We start from the raw sequence: 21,786 nt of genomic DNA on the forward strand, positions 1-21,786 counted from the left end.
TTCCTTCCTTCCTTCCTTCCTTCCTTCCTTCCTTCCTTCCTTCCTTCCTTCCTTCCTTCCTGGCAGGAGGAATTTCTTTGGGATTTAGACATAGTAGTAGTGTCCCTGGGTCAAAGGGTACATACACACACACACACACATACACACAACTTAGTGACTTTGGAGCTCGAGTTCCAAATGGCATTCCAGAATAGCTATACCATTTCATGGCTCCATCAACAGTGCATTAATGTTGGGGCAGCCAGGTGGCTCAGTGAGTAAGAGAACCAGCTCCAGTGTTGGGATGACCTGGAGATCGAATACCGGGCTCAAACACTCAGCACCACACCCAGAAATAACTGGGTAACCTTGAGCAAGTTACTTAACCCTGATGGCTTAAAAAAAAAAAAAAACCAGTGCATTAATGTGCCTATTTTCCATAGACCCTCTAACCTTTATCATTTTCCTTTTTTATCATCCTTGCCAACCTGATGGATATACAAGGGAAATACAAAGTTGTTTTAATTTGCACTTCTCTAATAATTAAGTGATCAGCAGCATATTTTAACATGGTTGCTGATAACTTGGATTACTTTGTTTGAAAACTGTATGTTCATAAACTTTGGCCATTTAGATGTTAGAGTATGGTTCTTAGTTTTATAAATTTGAATCAGTTCCTTCTGTATCTTGGAAATGAGATCTTTATCAGAGAACCTAACTACAAAGATTGTTTTTTTCCCATTTAACTGTTTGTTTTCTAGGATCTGACCCATCTTCTACCCTCTGATTGGTTGATCACATACTTTTTTGGGGACCATTGCCTTATAGTGATGAAATCATAAATCTGATCAAAAGGTTCCAGAAAGCAGAGGACTGTTCCAAGAGGACCAGAGGAGATAGAATTAGGGGAATAGAGCCATTTCCCTGAGAAGGTATAGCAGGAACACTCAATCACTTGAGAGATAAAGATGCTCATCCGTATGCACACCTCCCCCTAAATCCCCCCCCCCCAAAAAAAAAAAAACCAACCCATTAAAGCATTCATTCATTTACCAAGCAGTAATTAAGTGTCTTCTATGTGCCAGGCTGTATGATGGGCACAAAAACAAAAAAGAAACAATCCCTACCCTCAAGTTGTTTACATAGATGCCTAGTACATTCTATTGGGCAAAGAGAATACAGACCAAGTGACTTTAAAGGTTCCTCTGTTCTTCAAGTTTGAGGTTGCCTGTTACCACACTGACTGACCAATGCACATGGTTCCCTACAAATGCTGAGTTTCATGATAGGGAACTCATTAAGGGATTTCCAGAAAAGTTTGTGAGTCTTCTGCCTATATATGTTTATCACCTCCAGATTTGCTAAAGAGCTACTTCTCCATGTAGCTAGGGCTGTGGAGTAGTGCTAAAGAACACTAGCCCTCTCATTTCAAATGCTTTAAAAGTGACTGTGCCAACAGTTTTTGCTAATTAAAGAATGTTACCACCATGGCCACTAGTAGCAGTGAAAAGTGCCCCATAACCTCGCTTTATTGAGAACCAGGCAAATTTAAATCAGCTATAAATATCCCACAGAGTACCCAAGCAATATAACAGAGCCAGCGGGTACAAAGTTAGGTATATTGAAAAGCATAAGGTATCTTCCCTGTAATGCCCAAGGACCTAGTTTCTATCAGTTTTTGTTCTCTAAACATTACCATTTTAAAGACTAAATAGTTCCATCAACGTTGATTTGTAAAGTGCTCGGCAGGGCACAAAGCAAGCAACAGTGTGGTCTGCTTTGAGAGAGTATTCCGTGGGTGATCACCCGGGCCCTTATTGTAACTCTGTCAACCTTGAGAGAGGCACCATTTTATGAGTGTGTTTTGCTCTGTAGTCCTTCCTGATCTTTGACCCAAGGTAGGACTTTTCTGATGTTAAGTGATATGTGACCTCGGCCATCTTCAGATTTTAACCTTGAACTGTGCTTTCCCTGACACATGGGGATGCATGCAGCAGGATCAGGCTCCCAACTAGTACTCTTTTTCTGGGCCTTCTACTTACCTTTCTCCAGCCCAGGCTCCATGGAATAGCCCATGAGGAGATGAGGAGTTTTTTCTTGTGCTCACCTTACAAAACTTGGAACTATACTTAACTTGAGCTTTTTTCTTGTTTTCTTAACCATTGGTTTGAAACCTATGTCTTTTTGCATGTCTTATTTTGGAACTGAAATCCTTCTCTGCTGCTTCTTCCTGTGTCAGTTGTCTCTAGATTTTCAGCAAGATAAAATATCCCTTTGGTTTTTGTAATGCCATATTATTACTGTTCAGTGTCTGCCAAAGTCCCAAAGAAATACTTTATCATCCTGATTTGCTTTTCAATTTCCTGTGTATTTGTTGCCTCAGTAGCACCATTTTATGAGTGTGTTTTGCTCTGTAGTCCTTCCTGATCTTTGACCGAAGGTAGGACTTTTCTGATGCTAAGTGATGTGACCTTGGCCATCTTCAGATTTCAATTTATAGCAATAACAGCAGATCTTCAGGATTGTTTGTATTCCTTTGTACATCATCTTCTATGTTTTAAAGGAAGTAGCTGAAGGTCCATAGTGGGACTGTAGACTTAGCTTTGTCTTCCATTTGCTTCTTCTTCTGCTGGACAGTGCTTTCTGATATGAGCTGCTGACACCAACTCCACTCTTGACCTATTTTGGCTGTACAATTGACCCTTCTGCCTGAAGGCAGAATGGAATGTTGTAGTAGGAACATGAAGAGTTGGAACTCACACTTCTGATGTTGGGCACTGCATAAATATTAAATTGTGGTAACATTAAGTATAGGTGTCTTACTTACTCCCCAAGCTGCTTTTGTCCTTGCTTGCATATGCAGCTCTGCCCACTTTGAGTAGTGGTTACAGTGAAGACTACAGAAATTTAGAATGGACCATAAAGGAACTTACACTACCACTCCCCAGCTGATCTCTTATAATCATATTTGGCTGCAATTAGCCAGAGATGCACAAGTAGATTTTAAAATGTTTGTACAAATCTTAGAAAGAATTTTAATAGGACCGGGTGCAGAAGAAAATGGTCTCCACTGTTAACTACCATTTGTTGAGATGCATAATTGGGAAAAAGTAGCCAGATGAACTTAATAGCGTATCATCAGGACCAATTAAGAGTTTTTGAAAATGTGTATCTTTTTTTTTATTAAAAGGTTATCATCTTGAACAGTGCCATCATTACTAATAAATTAACTGTTCTCTTTGACCAATGCCTTCATTCTAAGGGTCTAATGGAGATCTTGTTTCTGCTTTCTTTGGAGACTACTTTTGGTGATTAATACTAACTTAAGTTTCATGTAACTTATAGCTTGAGTTCCTGGGGTTCCCCTTCTACAAATGATGCCTGGTTATTGACATTCTGGCTGCAAGACCCCTTAGTCTGCATTACTTTCCCAGTTACTGAGGCCAGTTTTTGCAGTAGCCCAGTGAGTGTGGGTGATTTGTATTCAGTGCACAAACTCTTGAGCAGAGCCTATGGGGAGCTATGCCAGCCATCAACTCTGAAAGGAGGCTTTGTTCAGTATGGATGTACTGGCTCTCACCCCTTCCCCTCCCCCTTTTCCCCAGAATGGTCTGCTTTGCCTGGCTTGATGCTTTGGAGCTTTTACAGAAGCCTTAGGGATCCCTTCCCTAAAGGAAGATATTCCTACTACCCTGGACATATGCAGATTGTACCCCACCTTCTTTACCCTAACTACCAGCATTCTGCCTTCAAATACCAATCAATGAGAGTTTTTGTATCTTGTGATTGTGTGCGTGTGCATGTGTGAAAGAAATCAAAGAATATTTTAATTCCCAACTTTCTCTTAGGAATAACCTCATAGAGCTCGAGAAAGATATAATTTTGTTATCCATATCCAAGCTTCTATTCAGATTATGCTGTTCTTCTTGCTTACTGCTCAGTTCCATGCCTCTCCTGAAGCAAAATGCTGTGCTGGATACAGCTCTTTAGATTGTGACTGATTAAAGCATTCTCATTCCTCCTATGGCCTAAATATATGGACAGAAGTAAACTCCTCAGCTTCCATGCACCTGGCAGCTGCAATGTCACATTCTCTGTAAAACAGAAAACCAATAGGAGCCTCCCTCCCTGATTGCCAGATGGGAATCTAAGACAAAATGAAACAGGAGGATGGTCTCTCATCCTTCACTACCCTGCAATCTTTTTCATGCCTTTTAGAAAATTGCACCCATATTAGTGATTTTCTCCATTCGCATGGCCTTGAGAACCTCGCCAGAAGTAACTGCTAGTCAACAGATAGCCATCATCTTTCAGCATCAGGTGGATGTTCCTAATCCAAGGGCTTGATGCCCAGTCTTTTATACCAGTAATCCCAAAGCCATATTTAACTAATGATATATGATCTAGGTATTTATGTATTAAATTTATCTGTATCTATTTCTGTACCATGAAAGCACTGCCATTTGTCAGAACCCATAATAATCTCTTGTTCATTGCTTCCATCTCTGTCTGAACAGCTTGATCATTGGCTCATCCCACTAAGTTTTCAACCTCCCAGTCAGCTATTTGGGGGCCCATGATATATGATCTGTAAATCTGATAGTCCCTCTGTTGTCCATCATTATGGTTAGGGACTCCTGAGTGAGGGAGGAAACTCCTACCAATCAAGCAGATTAAGAACTGTTCCACAACTTAAAGAGAATTATCTAGGGTACTGGGAAGTTAAATGTTTTGCCCAGGGTGACATGAACCAGGATATGTCAAATGTGGAGTTTGAACCCAGATCTTCCTGACTCCCTCTACACTATTCCACATGTGAACCTGTATATACAGTATAGAAAAAAGTTAGGAAGTTTATATAAATGGGAAGACTTATATGAACTAATTCAAAGTAAGCAGAAGAACCAAGAAAACAGTAATATACTTGGCTAAAATGAAAATAATAAAAGGAAACTGAATTCTTCAGAATTGCAATCACCAGTCTGGACCTGGAAAAAGTTTGGGAAATATTATTAAGTGCTTACTATGTGCCAGACACCATGCTAAGCACTGAGGATGTAAATACTAAAGAAAGACAATCTCTACCCTCAAAAGGGCTTACATTCTGACAAGGGAGAATACCACATATAGGGCATTAGTGACTAAGGGAGGGAGGGCCTGGGAAGTCACAGGCTATTGAGTGACACCATGGGCCAGTCAGCTGACATGCTCTTTCTAGAAGCAATGGTTGTATTGATTTGATTTCTATTCTCAGAGCAGAAGATAAAAAGTGCTAAGGAAGAGTCATGGTAGGGTTGAATCATGCCCCTAGGACAGAAGATCCAGTACTAACTGCAGTAGAACAGAGGTGAAGCACTCTTGGGGATCTGGGGTTCGATATAATAGGAGAAGGCAGTGTAAAGTCTCAAATAGTGAGAACTAAATACCAACAAATGTTCTGTCTTAGAACTCAACTAATTAATCCAAAAAGGGTTAATTTTTCAAAGCAAAGGGAATTTAGATTCCACATTTATTCCTTTTCTTTTTAAATTTTAATAATGTGTTGTTTTTTCATTACAGATATTTGCAGATTGCTCTCATTTTGTGAGAGGTCTCTTATAATAAAGTAAGGCAGCTTTTGTCTCACACCCCCACCCCATTGGAAAAAAGGGGAGAAAATTCTTCTAACAACTATGTGTTCAGGCAAAACAAATTTTCTTATTGGCTATAATACAGAAATATGTATGTCTCATTCTGCACCCTAAATCCATTACTAATGGATAGATTTACTCCATTCCCTTGATACCCCTGCATCTTCCAGTACTTTCTGTTTGGTTGTTCTTAGTTGTTTTTATATGGATTAAAAAACTGATAAAGGAAATCCCTTGCTTCCCCAATGACCTTCCTCTTCCCTTTATCCTTTAAAAAGGAGCTTATTAACATAGGCTGAATGTCATCTTTCAAGGCCAGGTTCTCTTTTCTTAACCAGGCAATACATCTGTGAATGTGAATGTGCCTGTTCCTACATTTGTGTGTGTGAAACTGTGTCTCTGGCCTGCTAATGCCATTTGAGTTTCATGAAGCCTAATTTTGCAAATCCACTTGTGTGCCTGGTTTAGCTCCCGATTACAGGATTAGCAGAGATTATGGGGACCGTCTGATGTCTTCTATGTGCTTTCTATATTATCATATCTGTGCTTGTGAAATAAAGAATTTGCACACTGATGATTAAAGTGGGAACTGAAGGAGCAAATGTATTATGATTCAACTTTACAAATACAGCAAAGTATCCACTGTGACTGGGGACTATTATGGAGCTAAATTATGCTGGTGGTAGTCAGTTTCTTTAATCATTCTATGATTTTAACTGTTGCCATCCTGATACTTGAGGAGTCCTGGGATTGTGGCATCTCCCCAAGGCAATGGAGTTGTCTCAACTCTTTGACTATAATCCTGCCTAGACAGAAGTGCAACAATCAATGACTAGAAAATCTGGATGCTTGTATTTTGTAACTGGTTCTTTGGCTGTGACTTGGACCTTACAACCCTCCTAGGCTTTTTGGAGCAAACATCCAGTGGGCTCAGTGTCTTTCTGTCCACCCCCTAACCTACTCATTGTAATCAAGATGGAGCTCCAAGTCATTCTCGAGTCCAGGAGGATAGCATCCATAGCCAAGAGCGGTTCCTGTCATTCGCAGTCCCCATAACCTCTATCTTGTCAGTTCTCATTAGACAGCCCTTCTGTTCTACACTGAGGAGGCTGAGAGGCTGAAATAAGGACAAAGAAAGCAGCTTGGGGCAGGGGTGGAAACAGCCTACTATTCTTACCCTATGAAACATGAGGCTTAGTAGATTGATCCAGTCCTTTTTTTCATCAGAGTTAAAAGGCATATTTGCATATGTGGTTATATTCAAGCCTTGTTTGACCCTATATTAAACTCCCAGACTCCCTTCTGCACTCACCACCCATGTAACTAGCTATCTCACTAATGACATCCATACTTAGGATCATAGGATTATAGCTTTTAGAGTAGGATGGGACCTCAAAGGTCATCTAGTCCAACTCCTTCACTTTTCAGAGTAGGACACTCGTGCCCAGAAAGGTTAAGTGGCTTTATTGGCCAAGCTCCTAAAACTCATTAAGTGTCAGAGTGGGGATGTAAATCCTGGTCTTATAACTCTAAGTCTAGTTCTCTTCCCACTTCAGTCCTTCAGTGGCTCTATGGTGTCATTGACTTCCAACATGTTCTGCCTGCTCTCCAGCCTCCTGTGAGAAGAGGGGCACCATTCCATTCTATCAGTACCTTGTTGCTAAGGTGTGAGGGGAGGGTGCCATTCCATGAAGTTGTCAACCTGGTCTCCTGCCTTGAGGAAGAAAAGTATCACCACTTCTTCTCCAAGTTATTGCCCTTTCTCCATCAGTAAGAGGGTCAGTCAGTAGTCAGTTAAACCCAATAAACAAACAAAAAGGCTCAACGTGTTTTACTAAATGTCTACTATGTGCTAGGCACTACTCTAAGCACTGGGGATACAAAAAGAGGCAAAAGACCATCTCTTCCCTTAAGGAGTTTACAATCTAATTGGTGGGAGGGAGAGGAGACTACAAGCAAATAAATATGTACAAACAAACTATATAGGATAATTAGAAAGTCAATAAGTGGGAAAGCAATAGAATTAGGAAGGGTTGAGAAAGGCTTCCTATAGAAGGTGAGATTAGTTGGTATTTAAAGGAAGCCAGTAAGCTGAGATGAGGAGGGAGAATGATCCTTCCAAGTGTGAAGGACAACCAGTGAAAATGCCCAAAGCCAAGAAATGGAATGTCTTGTTCATGGAACATCAAGGAGGTCAGTGTCACTGAAGTGAAGAATACGAGTTAGAGAATAAGGTGTAAGAAGACTGGGAAGGAAGGAAGGGCTGGGTTTGGAAGAGCTTCAAACCCCGAAAAGAAGATTTTTGTCTTTCATCCTGGAAGTAATAGGAAACCAGTGCAATTTGAGTAGTAGGGTGATATGGTTGGCCCTGTACTTTAGGGAAATCACTTTAGTGATTGAATGGAGGATTAGCCTAACCTACTGATTTCCTGTCACTCTATCCCATCTCAGCCACACACAGAGGTGGACATACATTTGATTTTACTGTCCCCCACCTCTATGTTCATGAACTTTGAAATTCCCTTATCTGATTTCAGTCTATTGGCTTTTCACTTCTCTTTCTACTTTCTAATACTGAACACTACTCTTCATCTACACTGTGACCTCTAATATTGTGACCTTTGTCAACTGGACCAAACCATCCTCTAACCTGTGGATGGCCAGAACCAAACAGGGCAGGCTAGAAACAGGAGAGTCAGAAATCAAACAGAAGTTTAATTTCAAAGTGAGAGGAACTTGCTTGCAAGCAAGGACAAGTGCTGGAGCCGCAACCCTAGTGTGGGTACGTCAGGCAATCTCATTTACTTATAACAGTAGTTGCACAGTGAGCTATAGCCCTGACAATGTGGGGTAACCGCAATAATGAGACGAGTTTGATTCATAGCAGGGCTTCATAACCGGAACATAGGTACTTGTTGGGTGCTTGTCCAAGCTGACAGAACACCTGGTGCTGGTCAAAGTAATACAATAATGATGTGACTTTGTCATAATAAGCAAAGGATTGTTGTTATGCCAAGCTCAAGGCACAGCTTACTTGCTGGGCCTTAGCTCTGGAAAACAGGCCATCTCTTAATATCTTGACACCTTTAACCCCCTAACTGCTCAGCTCTCTCCTAGGATATAACCCCTGCACTAGTCACTCCTTCCTCCTTTCCCCGTCTTAATCCCTTAGCAAACCTTTTCAATTCTACACTGTCTTCTTCTCTTGAGTCTCTTGCCCCCCCCCCTTTTCATTTTGCCAGTTGTGCCTTGCTAAGCCTCAGCCTTGGATCACTCCCACCATCCCATGCCTTCACTCCTACATATGTACTGCTGAAAGAAAGTAGAGAAAATCAAACAACTGTTCTCATTGGGTCTTCTACAGATTTATTACATAACCTCAACTGGGCCCTCACTGTTGCTAGGCAATCCTTGTACACCTCACTAATTAATTCACTATACCCAGCAGCTCTTCCAAACTTCATCTCCCATCAAACCTCCTGTGGCTCCACCTTCCCCCTCATCTCCTAATTTAAAGAAAGAATTTCGACCCTTCACTGAGTGCTCCGTCTGTCATATCAGTTAATTTTCTTCTCTCACAATTCCTTCCTTCAATCACTTTCTCAGGTGAAGAAGTGATTCTTCTTGTGAAGGCAAACCCTTCCACCTACACAAATTCCATCCCATCTACTCCAGTATACTGTTCTCACTCTCTGACTTATTTCTAATCTCTGCCTTCTACTGGCAGTTTACAGACTACTACTACCACTGCTTACAAACTTGCCTGTGTTTCCCTCAACCCCCAAAAACCTTCCTTTGAACTTTCTGTCCTCCCTGTCACCCCGTATTTCTTCCTTTTGTGGCTAAACTTCTTATAGTAGATGTTTGTACTTCCCTTCCTCTGTCTTCTTATCTCTGTACATTCTGGCCTCCAACCTCATCATTCAACTGAAACTGCTGTCTCCAAGGTTGCCAGTGGTCTCTTAATTGGAGTCCAGTGAACTTTCCCAGTCCTCATCCTTTTTTTTTTTTTTTTTTTTTTTTTTTTTTTGCCTTTTGGAGGGCAACTGGGGTTAAGTAACTTGCCCAAGGTTGCAGGGCTAGTATTTGTGTGTGGGTGTGGGTGTTAAGTGTTTGTAGCCAGAACCAGACTCTGGGGCCGGTGCTTTACTCACTGCGCCACCTAGCCGCCCCAGTCCTCATCCTTCTTGCCCCCTCTGAAGCCTTTGATTGTGTTGATCACCCTTTTCTCTGTGAATCACCTTTTCTCACTTCATCACCTTTTCTGTCTTCTCTCTAGGTTTTTGGGATCCTGGTTTCCCTCTTACTTCACTAAACTACTTTTTAATTTTCCTTCGCTAAATCTTTATCCAGGTAAGCCCAATGAACTCCTGGGAATCCCAGAGGACCCTATCCTAGGCCCTCAGATATACTCGTTCAGCTGTAATCTCTTTGCTGACCTCCAGTCTCCTATCTCCAACAACCTATTAGACACCTCAGCCTAGATGTCCTATAAATATCTTAAATGCATTGTGTCCTAAACAGAACTCCTTACCCTCTCCTTTATCTCTCATTCCCCATATCCCATCTGTTGCCAAGGCTTGTGGATTCTCCCTTTGCAATGTCTCTCAGATATACTCCCTTCTCTCCTCTGATATTGCCACCAGCCTGGTGCAGGCCCTAATCTCCATTTGCTTGGACTATTGCAGTAGGCTGCTTGTTGGTTTGCCTTTCATAACAGCCATCAAAGTGCTTTCCTAAAACACAGGTCAGATCCCAGTGACTCCCTAACACCTCTAGGAATAAACATAAAATCCTCTCTTTGGCATTCAAAGCCCTTCATAAGCTAGTCTCCCCATACTCACATACACTCACACATGTTCATGCATTCTTCAGTCCTGTGACACTAACCTCCTTCCGTCTCTTAGCTCCAGGCACTTTCTCTGGCTGTCCCCTATGCCAACTCTCCCCATTTTCACCTCCTGGCTTCCTTAGATCCCACCTTCTGCAGGAAGCCTCCTACAGGTTGCTTCCTTCCTAGTTCTCTTCCGTACGTTATTTCCATCTTGTCTTCCCCTCAAGGTCGGGAACTGTCTTTTACCTTTTTTTGTATCCCAGTGCTAAGTAGAGTCCTGGCACATAGTGGGCCCTTAATTAACTGACTGTTGTGAGGATTCCTCTTGGTGGTGCATATCACATCCTAACCATACTTTTTCATTCTACTTTAATCTTATCTATGCTTTGCTACTCCTTTACCATGTAGGCCTTTCTCTAGGTCTCTTGAAATTACATGATTACCAGAACTGTAAATGGGCTATACATTGGCTTTTCTACCTCCTCTTCTGGTCATACATCTTTTTGAGGATATCTTTTCGTTGCTTTAAGCATCATTAGTAATATGTTGTAGGCTATTTATGTGACTTTCTCGATTGCCCTTTGAGTGATCCACAATTTTAATTCTTTGAAAATTGTAGCATTTCATGATTTATAGTCATAAAGCAAAACCTAAAGCATATTAGTGTTTTATGTATAATGGAGGTCATAATTCTAGCACTCTAAATGGGTAGTGGAGGAAATAAAGAGAGAGAGAGAATTTGGTACTGAAAACAAGAATTAAATTAAACAAATAAAAATATTAAATTGGGGGGGAATAAATAATATTAGTGTTTATAAAAGATTGCTTTTTGCTTCCAGAAGAAGCTTTGGTTCATTAAAAGTACTGTACAGTTCCCAAATGCAGTCTAGCCCTACCATCTTTACTTTTTTTCTATTTTTGGCCCCAGTTGATTGTCTAAGATATTTGTACTAATAGAACAACTTTTTGGCCTGTCCATCTAACTGCATATCATAGTCATTCTTCATCTACTTACTTTATCGTGTAAGGATAGCTATTTGTTGTGTAAGAAAATTATCCTCTGTCCCATTTAAAATTAATTAAAACCTTTCCAGGAGTTCATCAACGAAAAAGACATTGTAATTCCATAAACATCATTTTTGGGGAGCTAAGGGGCTGGATCCCCCCATCTCCTCCAGGCTGGAAGTACAGTGGATACTCATAAGCCCAGTCACACTGCTGATCAGATGTGAAGCTTTGGTTTGCTCCGTCTCAAGTCTGAATAGATATTCCCTTTCCAGAGGCAGCCTGGTGGGCCCCTTTTCTAGGGGCCAGACTTAGTGTGGTGCCCACTTGTCTTTAACTCTCCTATAGCTCCAAGTTCCTATATTCAAGTGACAAGTGAGATACTAGCCTCAGTCTCCTCAGTAGGCTTGCACCAAACCCTGTTCTACAAGTATTTCTTTCTCATGGACCTACTTAATATATGCAAGGTACTGTGGTAGCATAAGCAATACAAAAAAGAATACATTACCCTTATGAAGCTTGGAATCTAAGAGAATTAGAGTGGGGCTATTGCTGTACCAAGTAGGAGATGTTTATAAACACTTGTTTATTGATTAGGAGGAAGTTAATCTGTATTAAAAGTATGAGGTTTAGGAAGGGAAAACTCAATTCAATCACATAGGTCAGTGGCAGAGAAACAGGCTCTTTTGCCCGGGGGCAGCCTCCTAGCTTGAAAGAGCCTTGATTAGACAAGCTGGATTCTGGAGAACTGACTGTGTGTAATGAAAACCAGGGAAGCCAAGGTCCAGGCACAATTGGGAGTCCTGTACTAGGGAAGGAGTGACAGGCTTGAGATAAAGTACTGGGAATCCCAAGCTGAGCATCCAGCTCCAGGACTAAGAACATGCATGATCAGTATTAATCCTTGTTATCCAAACTGCTGTCTCTTCTTCAAGGAACTATTCTCTGTATGCATCCTCCTGATGAGCAAGTGATAATAACCGAGGGTATTGCTCTGACAACTATTTTCCCAAGGAAAAAAAAAATCTCCATCACCCCTCTCAGGCACACACCCCTTCCCTTACAAAGCACTCTGGCAGCTGATGCTAGTGCAACCACAGCCTTCCTGAGGCTATGCAGATTTGCTTCTGACTAGCTGAGAAGCTTGAGGAAAAGTGTGAGCTGGCACATGGGCACTTCTCTTCTTTCTTGGGATCCTCTGTGGCACATGAGGACCACAACTCAGATTGCCAGACAGTGAGTTAGAGCTGTGAGAAGGTTTCTGTTCGGGGAATCCCACTGAGAAGGTTCTGGCTGGCAGCTGCTGAAGATATGTTTGCATTCTTCCTTAGGCAGGCTTTGTGTATGTGTGAGTGTGCTGTTGGAGCATTTTGTGTGTGTGTTTGTATGTGTGAGCGTGTGATGAGCTCCTGGGAGCATGCCGTTTGCATAACGCCTCAACCGAGAAGCCTTTCTTAATGGTTTGAAACGACAAATGTTATTGTCTTTGAGTTAAGTGGTTCAATTAACGCTGATTGGAAAGTGTGGGATGAACTGGGGAAACACGGCAACTGTGTTTGGTAACAGCCCTGGGAGCAGAGTAAAGAAAGGGAAATAGTGCCATTAGACGTGGCATCTCTGGATGCAGTTTGGACACCTACATGACTGGGGGGTCATGAGGTAAGAGGCGAGGACTTCCTCCTTGAGAGGCAAAGGCTGCTGTGGCCAAGATTAATTTTCTTGGGGTAAGATGAGTAAAGTTCATCAGGAAAGGATTACGATGAGGGTGGACTAATATCAAATGTCAAAGACATATTTTTAAAATGTACATGTCTTACTGTAGGAGACCCTCATTTATCCAAGTAAAATATTAATCACTCCTCTCCTTCCCACCTATTCCCTTGGCTTGGTCCAGCACATTTTCAGTGGAGCTAAAACAAACCTTTCTGGTTTGGCTATCCCTCTTCCAAACTGTTTATGGTTGCATGCATGAGAGTCTATATAATGAGGGGGCTGTAGAGAAAGGGTGGCATAGAGACAGTGTAGTTACTCATCCCATTCTCTTTTGGGGCCCTTTACAATCTTAGATAATTGTAGTCCTTTAGTCATTTCTGGGGGCAGATATAGGACCAGAACTTCCCTGTGCCCTGGAAAATCAGTCCCTTTTTCTTTTCTTACCCTAAGAAAAACAGAAGTGTTATTTTAACCTTTGCTTCTCTGTGGAGCTTTGAGTGCCACAAAAGGGACGTCTCCATTGGTAGATCTCAGTAGCCATTACAAGACCTTTCTCAAGGAAACCATTAAGGGAACTGCCTCTCTTGGATACAGAAAAGAGGTCCTCACTGTTCTCCTATCCCTCGGGACTCTGCCTTCCTAGTCACTTAGTTCACTACTGTTCCTTTAACAAAGCTGCACAGTATAAGGGACCATGCAGGGTATAAAGCAGAGAACCCGGGTTCAAGTCATGCCTCTTCATCTTCCTCATCTGCAGAATGAAGGGGATGGCCTGGATTCTGTCTGAGTTCCTTCAAGCTCTGGATCAATGATTAGGCAATCCTCAAAGGTACCTTCTTGCCCAGAATCTCTGATTCTGTGATCTTCAAAAACTCAGAGACATTTCAGGGAGAGGTGGTTTTCTCTCAAAATCTCATTGAGCAGGAAATCCAGCAACTCTTTTTTTTTTTCTTTTCTTCCATCCATCCATTCCCAGGATGCTCATTATCTTACTTTCTTATCTTATTCTTCATGTAGGAGGGCACTAGGGAGGGACCCTGAAGATCTGGTCTCTATTGTATGCTAATATAGCCTAGTATAATGGAAAAAGAAATGAACTAGTAGTCAAATGAATTGGGTTCAAGGCCTAGTGCTGATATTTCCTTAGTTGTGTGCCTGAAATTGCATTACTAACTTCTTCGAGCTTGTCTTCTCATCAGTAAGAGGATATTTTACCTATCTCACAAGATTGTTGTGAAGACAGTAGTTTACAAACCATAAAGAATTCTATAGATGGGAGCTACCATACTTGTGAAGCTTTATCTTCTTCTGGATCCTTTTTTGATGACTCTGCCAAAGTATCTTATCTGTGTATAGCCTGCCCTGAGTTAATTGAGCAGAGGGAATTTATTAAACACCTACCGTGTTCCAGACACTTTACTAGGCTCTGGGGAGACAAAGACAAAAGGGAAATAGCCCCTGCTTTCAAGGAACTTACATTCTACAAGGGGAAACACTGAAATAGATACAAAATAGAATCATTTCTGTATTCTTATATAGGACTTATATATAACCAAACTGTCTTTTCCCGGGCTTTAGACTTAACAATAGGTAAGAAACTACAAGAAATTCTTTCTTCTGTCACTAATCTCAGATTACCAGAAAGATGCAGTGTGAGAAAGGTTAGTTTAACTTGGAAAAGAGCACAAAGCAGGCCCCAGTGAGGAAGAAACAAGATAAGGAGAGCTACTTGAAGCAGAGGAGATAGCAATCCATAGACTGAGATGAGTCTAGAAGTCAGAATAATTCTTAGAACTACCTCTATGGTTGGGATTTCTTAGACCTTTTACAATTTCAGGTATATAATGTTTTCTTCTAAATAGAATCACTGTGAATCAGGAAATCTTGAAGCAAGAAACTTCTCTCCTTATTGTCCTTTCTTAACAGGATTTCTCATACTACTCTACAGCATCTACCCTCTTGGCCAAAACAGCCCAATACAGGAAATCTCTGCAGTTTTATCTTCACTGGCTCCAACAACACAACTGCTTTTGGGGAGCAAAAATACATGACCCTAAACCATACAGAAACATTCCTTTCCTTGCCCACTTCTACCTCTCAACACCAACACCACTGCATACACACTCCTCTAGGGAGCTAGAGTCCAAATAAGTCCCGTATGTCCCCCAGGGACCAGAAGAATCTGCTGTTTGAGCAGTCTCTGAAACATGTCCTATTAAGCCTCACATTCCTGGGTAATTTTTTTGTCCACCCGCACACAATTTCTTCCCTGGTCTCTGGGCCCAAATCCCTCTTTCATTTATCATGTCGCCTACAAATCCACTTTCTGTGCTTCTGCCAAGATTTTTCTCTGCGTTTTCACAGCCATCTGCCCATGACCCAGCCCTCCCAGAAGAATTTCCACAATTAGTTGAAGGGATCAGTGTTCCAGGAAGTTGGGCAAAGCTGCCATAAATTTGGGAGCACCAAACCAGCCCTCATGAGATGAGAAGGGGAACCACTTCATAGCTATTTCTAGGTTTCTTATCACCTCTCTATTTATAATGCACAGTCTCCAGAAAACCTCTTTTAGTCCCGAGAAATATCAGCCAATTCTCTTGTTCTAGAAATGGGTCCCTTAATACTACAGCTCTTGTTTGAGGATAGCAGTCGCCCCCGCTTCCTTCTCTGGCCCTAGTCAGCATGACTTTGTCTGTAGCTTTCTGCACAGGGAACCTAACATCTGAGTTTTCACTGAAACTTGTGTCCATCAGGTACTCCATAGTGCTCTCTGGGTACCGTTTATCACCCCATGGAGTCCTTGTTGCCAATCTGTTGATTATAAATTTAGAGGGAAATTTCCAGTGGCTTGCCTTAGAGCTCTTCTTCATATCTATTACTTAGGTATGAAGCCACACAAAGAAAGAATGCTTATCAAATTTGTGGGTGGGACATAGCTAAGAAGAATAGCTAATATATTAGTTTATAGAATCGGGAGTTTAAAAGTATGTCTGTCCAGAAATATGGGGCAGAATTTTTAAAAGGCCTTTTAATAAGAATGAATAGGAAATCCTCCATCTAATTTCAAACACTCAGTTGTACACACTCAAAATGGAGGAGATACGGCTTTATAGAGGTTCCTAGGTAAAGGCTTTAATGATCACTTTGCCAGATTGAACCAATGGTATGATATGGCTGCTTTTAAAAAAAAAAAAAGAGTAATGCAATCTTACGGTACATTAATAAAAATAGAGTGCATCCAGATGAAAGATAGACATAGTCATATTTTACTGCTGTGGTCAGGTGACCATTATATTCTGTTCCTGGCTGCCACATTTTAAAATACATTGTCAGTGAAGTATTTGAAAGATTAATCTATTGGATTGTAATCATGTTGAAGACAAGATCTTTAACTTCCCAACACCTGACACACTGCCTTGTACCTAGTGGTTATATAACAATTATTTGTTGATTTGAATGATTACAGGAACTGTAGATGGTTAGCCTGGAGAAGAGAAGACTTAGGACATAAGTTCATGAATATTTGAAAGGCTGTCCTTTTGAAGAGGAATAGATTTAATCTGTGTTGCTCCAGAAAACAAAATTAGGACCAAGGGGTGTGTATATTTCTATTCAGTGTCAGAAAGAACTTTCTAATAATTAGACTCCAGCAGTAGAATGAGCTTCCATATGAAGTAAAAGACTCCCGTCTCTGGACAGAGACTGTCCATCCATCAGGGATATTTTACAAAGTATTCCTAACTCATATTAAAGGTTGGGCTATGTGACCTTTAAGATAGGTACTTTCCACATTAACAAGGATTAGATCTTGTGACTGATCTATAATGGCTAGAGAGGAGGTAGAGACCAGTAGGAGACAGTACTAGGAAGGGCAGAATAAAGTTGCCATACATTCCCACCCTGTAATGAAAAGCTTTTGTACAGAAGGGAGAAGTTCCATTTATCTTTGTCCCAGTACCCTCCCTCAACCTTGTCTACAAAGGCCTTTCTCAGAGCTCTGAACAGACTCCCATCTGCTCTGCTTTTTTGAGCTTGGATCTATTACATTCACATGTCGAATACAACGCCTCAGCCTCCCAGCTCGGTCCACGAGATGAGAGGTGCCCACACTCTTTATCCTTTTCCCAATCGACACAGTCTTCAGTGCAGAGACATCCAGAGGTCAGGGCAGCTATCCTGGCCTGGGACAAAGCTATCTCCCAGGCAAGGGATTTTTTGATATGGGATTCTGTGTGTGTGTGTGTGTGTGTGTGTGTGTGTGTGTGTGTATTTATGCATGCTTCCACTGATAGATGCCTGTCAAGAACAAGGCATCAAAATGACAGCTGCACGCTGAGCTGTTTGCTGAACACAGCTCATCCGTCAAGGGAAATCAGACGAAATACATCTCCCTGTCCACTCTTGCCCCAGTGGTCCATGTTTGGCTATTCCTGAACTGCCAGTCATGTATGCTGTCCCATTCTATGCCCCAGAAAGAATTTCTGCTGAGAGAACAATGGTATATTTTTGGGCCCACCTGTACAATGTCAGAATTCCTTTTGCCAGAGAATTGCAGTTAGCGGAATTATTTTTAGTAACTAGACATAGCCCCTTCCCTTTAGGAATTTATAATCTGAAGTAAACAACAGTTAAATATGTGTACCTTGAGTGAATATATGCATACACAATTGTGCGAGTATAGAATGACTTTATAAAGATACATTATGATTATCTGTTTTTTGGGTGGTGGAGCAAATTGTAAAATTAGTTGAGTTACAGGGAATAGAAAATTGGGGGGGGGGAGTGTAATAACTCCATTGAGGAAGTGGTATTTCAAGGCTTTAGCATCAAGAGATTACGAGAAGTAGATTTGACAAGGGCTCCATAGGCCTAAGTTATTTTGTTAGCTATTCTGAGCCACCTCATGTCTAGCTCTAAGCCGACTAACTGCTTTTCTCTACTCACTTCTATCACCTAAAAACCTGTATAGTGGTAGGACAGCCACTACAGCCCCCAGATACTGCTGAGAGCTCACCTTAACATCTTGCAGGTCTCCAAAGTCACAGTGACAAGTGTTGGCTTATTTTGTCAGTAGCTCTGACTCGTACATAGTGGGACAAGTGTCCAAAAAGTGTTTTACTTTTTTTTCAAGAGCTAGAAGGCAAAATGGTGATCACTATGTCATCCCAGGAAAGAACAGAGTAATAGAGAGATTAAGTTGTTTGGTTCAAACAGTGTATAAATAGTATGAATATGGGCTAGAGAACATTAGAAGCCCCTGTGCAAGAAATCTGTCAAAATTATTACCTAATATTTTCAACATTTTGAATCTGTAAAATGAAATGGTGTGGGGAGGGGGGGCATGATTTCATCTGCTACACCTCAGAGAGACTTTGATATTGGGGAAGGACTCCCTAGCTACCCTCTCAGCAGAACTTGTTTCTTGTGGGATAGCCCTAAGGAGATAGGGTTTTGCATTGTGCTGCTTTTTCCCCCAACCAGGTTTTTGAAGTCCAGCAATCAAAGCTTTATTGCTCACACACTGGAGCCTCTCCATGATAAAGGAAAACAAAACAATGTATTAGGAATGTCTGATGCAAAGGCTGGGCCCCTGGAGAGCTAAGTCTGCTACTATCTCTCTTCCCAAGACCCTTGATCACCATTAAGGCTGCTGTCAATAAAACCATCTCCCTTGATGTTTCTTGGGCCTGTTTCCTGGGGCTTAGTGAGTGACCCATTCGGCAATCAAATGTCAGTGTAATACCACATCCAAAAAGCATTTGTTCAGAGCACCATGGTCCAAAGGGCTACCAAGTGTCTTTTTTTCAGTGCCATTGCCAGGCATCAAAAGGACTGAATTCCCAGAGCCTTAACTAGGAATTTTTGCTCCTAGGGAAAACTCAGTTTCTTTTATTCTCCTTCCCCTTGGGGTGGGAGGAGTGGGAGACAAGGGCAGGTGTGAGCAGGGGAGGTAGCAGCAACAAAGGCCAACTCACCTTGACTACACCATACCTGGAGATGAGGCAGCCTGTCACTCAACAAATGTGACCCTGCGGGAGGTTGGGAGGGAGGGGAGGTCACTGTGGAGTAGAAATACATGTCCCCGCATATCAGTACTTTAGAGCAAAGTTCCAATAACCCCATATTTATTAGGGTGCTAGTGGTGCCCCTTCTTGAAAATTGGGGGAAATGAAGGAAAAAGCCTTGCTCCAGAGAGACCCACTGCCTTTGCCCCCTGGAGGCAAGCTCCTATAAGATGTTACTAAGCCTCATACTCTGGGAAGGCTGAAATAGGCACAGTGGAACCCAGTGCTCCTCTTAGTACTGGGCACCATAATGGGGAATGTATGGAGGCAACGATGTAGGTAAATGGGAGATGAAAAGGAAACAAGAAGAGGCACAAATACATAGCTGCACTTACCAAGGCTCAAAAGAGACACATACCCCCAAGAGGATATTTCTCTGCCTGACAGATACTTATGCCATACCCAGAGATTGGCATTAGCAGTGGTTCTGAATCTCCAGTAATCTCTCTTTTGTCATGCGTCATGTCTGGACCTTTGACCAAAAAGCTTTTAAATCCATCCTTCCCTCCCCCTCCTTCCTTTCCCTTCCTGCGATGCTCCATCCCTAGGTATTATCCAGACTTGTTGATGAGCCCTGGCTTTTCCCCACATATGAGGCACTAAATCTTGCCTGCCTGGCTTGCGACCCACTATCATTTCCCTGGCTCACCTACGCCTGTGAATGCTTAATTTAAAACTTCTGCTGCCACTCAGCAGTTTGTAATTCTGAGGCCGATTTCAACAGGGGAAACAAAATGGGCTCGATGAATGTACTCAGAAAGGTGAGCAGAAAACCATAAACACCATCTCTGTGATATTGGGAGAAAGACTTCATTAAGCATTTAGTTTAATAAGATAGATATCTTCAGTGTATAATTATTCTAATAGAATAGGTATCTTTCTGATATAGTTGACCTGCAAGATGGTTATGAGCTTTAAATTTCCTCTTCTCCACAGCAATAACTTCTTTGGTATTTCCAATTATAAGCTTAGTTTTCAGTTTGGGAATGAGGAAGGGTTTTACTTTGGCCAGGAAGTAACCAAACTTGTCCTGTCTGTATGCTTAGAGAGGAAGACATGTCTTATATTAGGGCCAGAGGTGCAACTATATATAATTTGTCTTTTAAGGTTCTTTTTAATGCTAGGATTTTCACTACTCTTGTAGAATCAGCTCACCTTCCTGCTTTTATGTATTCTATTCTCTTCTCATCACTACACACTTCAAGATACCACCTCCCCCTAGTATTTCTGTCTTGTTCCCTTGTTTTTGTGGCTATTCCTTTTCTTCCATGGCATGAAGGAGTTCTAGAAATTTAGACTTAAAAGGTTATAGCATCTTTTCAGTTTGGGACCTTACTGTTTCTTCTGGCATATGAGGTGTTCCTTCAGGAGAGGACTGAAGAAAATGTAAAGAGTGGGATGTAGCGTCCACTGTCATCCCCACAAAAGGCAGCATCAAACTAGGGAAAATTGAGACAGGATAAGTACCCTGTTCTGGCTGTCCAGGAACCCCCAGCAGTATCTCACTGACAACAGGGTCATGGCTAGTGGCTTTTCCCGAGAAGCGAAGAAGGTGGTGATGAGTTCTCTGGACTGGGATCCTGCTGAGCAGCCAGCACAGAATAGATACAGCAAGTCCCGGAGGGTAATGAGCCCAGAACACTGCTAACTGGAGTGCTCAGCATGGTGTTTGTGCGGAAACGAGCTCAGGCAAATCTGTTCTCAAGGTAATCGGCTCTTTCTTAATGACTTTTTTTCCTTTAAACTGATGCTAGCATCACACCGAGCCCAGAAACATAACATCCAGGACTAGCAGGAGGATTAATACCTTTTTCCTGGCTCTACCTCTTGGTCTTTCCCATCATATCTTCAGCCCTCAACCCAGGCTCTCTAAGGGGTCTTAGCCATATTGGATGACTTCATGGGAGAGAAACAGTATCTTTCCTGGCCACCCACTTTAAAGACCTTTAGACAGCCCCTAGGGACCTAGGACACAACTTTTCCAAATGGAGAGTGCATCCCAGCCACTCTTTTCTACAGAAAGAAGCTACTAGGCACTGGATTAGATAGTTACAGATTCTTGTCCAGAGTCACATTCTTTCTTCCCCTCTGGAGCTTGGACAGAATCCTAGGTTTTGATACAACACCTAGTAGGGTATTACTGGTGAGGTGACAAGTCCTAGGAAAAGAGCCTTGCCGTTGATGATAATAGAGCTGTTCACCTCAGCATAGTGCCTTGGTTGCTTTTGAGAGGCTAGATAGATGGTTCTTAACATGTATATAAACTAAGGCCTTATTTTAAAAGAAGATTCTAGAAAGTATCTGTATGGCTAATAAAAACAGATGTTTTGTGTAGATCACAGTGCTTTTTGTACAGTGGACCACTGTAGCCATCCATCTCTTTTTTTTCATAGGAAAATTCCTCTGAGGTCCTTTCTCTACTGACCCTCCTATCATCAGGCTTCTTGTTCTCCCTCTGTTCAAAGCTAATTGCAACAGAAGCACCAGATATAGTCAGAAGGCATGGGTTGGAGGCCTAGCTTTGTCACTGGCTTAGTTATGTGAGCTTGGGCAAATTGCT

The 21,786-nt window shown here is 41.8% G+C and overlaps 1 protein-coding gene across 1 annotated transcript in view; it reads left to right on the forward strand.

The window, feature by feature from the left end:
- Positions 1-21,786, forward strand: part of SND1 (staphylococcal nuclease and tudor domain containing 1) — a 492,627-nt gene that overhangs the window by 428,898 nt on the left and 41,943 nt on the right. The window lies entirely within an intron of this gene.

The sequence above is a fragment of the Petaurus breviceps genome, unplaced genomic scaffold, assembly GCF_028583685.1.
Source record: "Petaurus breviceps papuanus isolate PSGF00001 unplaced genomic scaffold, PetGlider_PUasm1.0 181, whole genome shotgun sequence".
Lineage (NCBI taxonomy): Eukaryota > Metazoa > Chordata > Mammalia > Diprotodontia > Petauridae > Petaurus > Petaurus breviceps.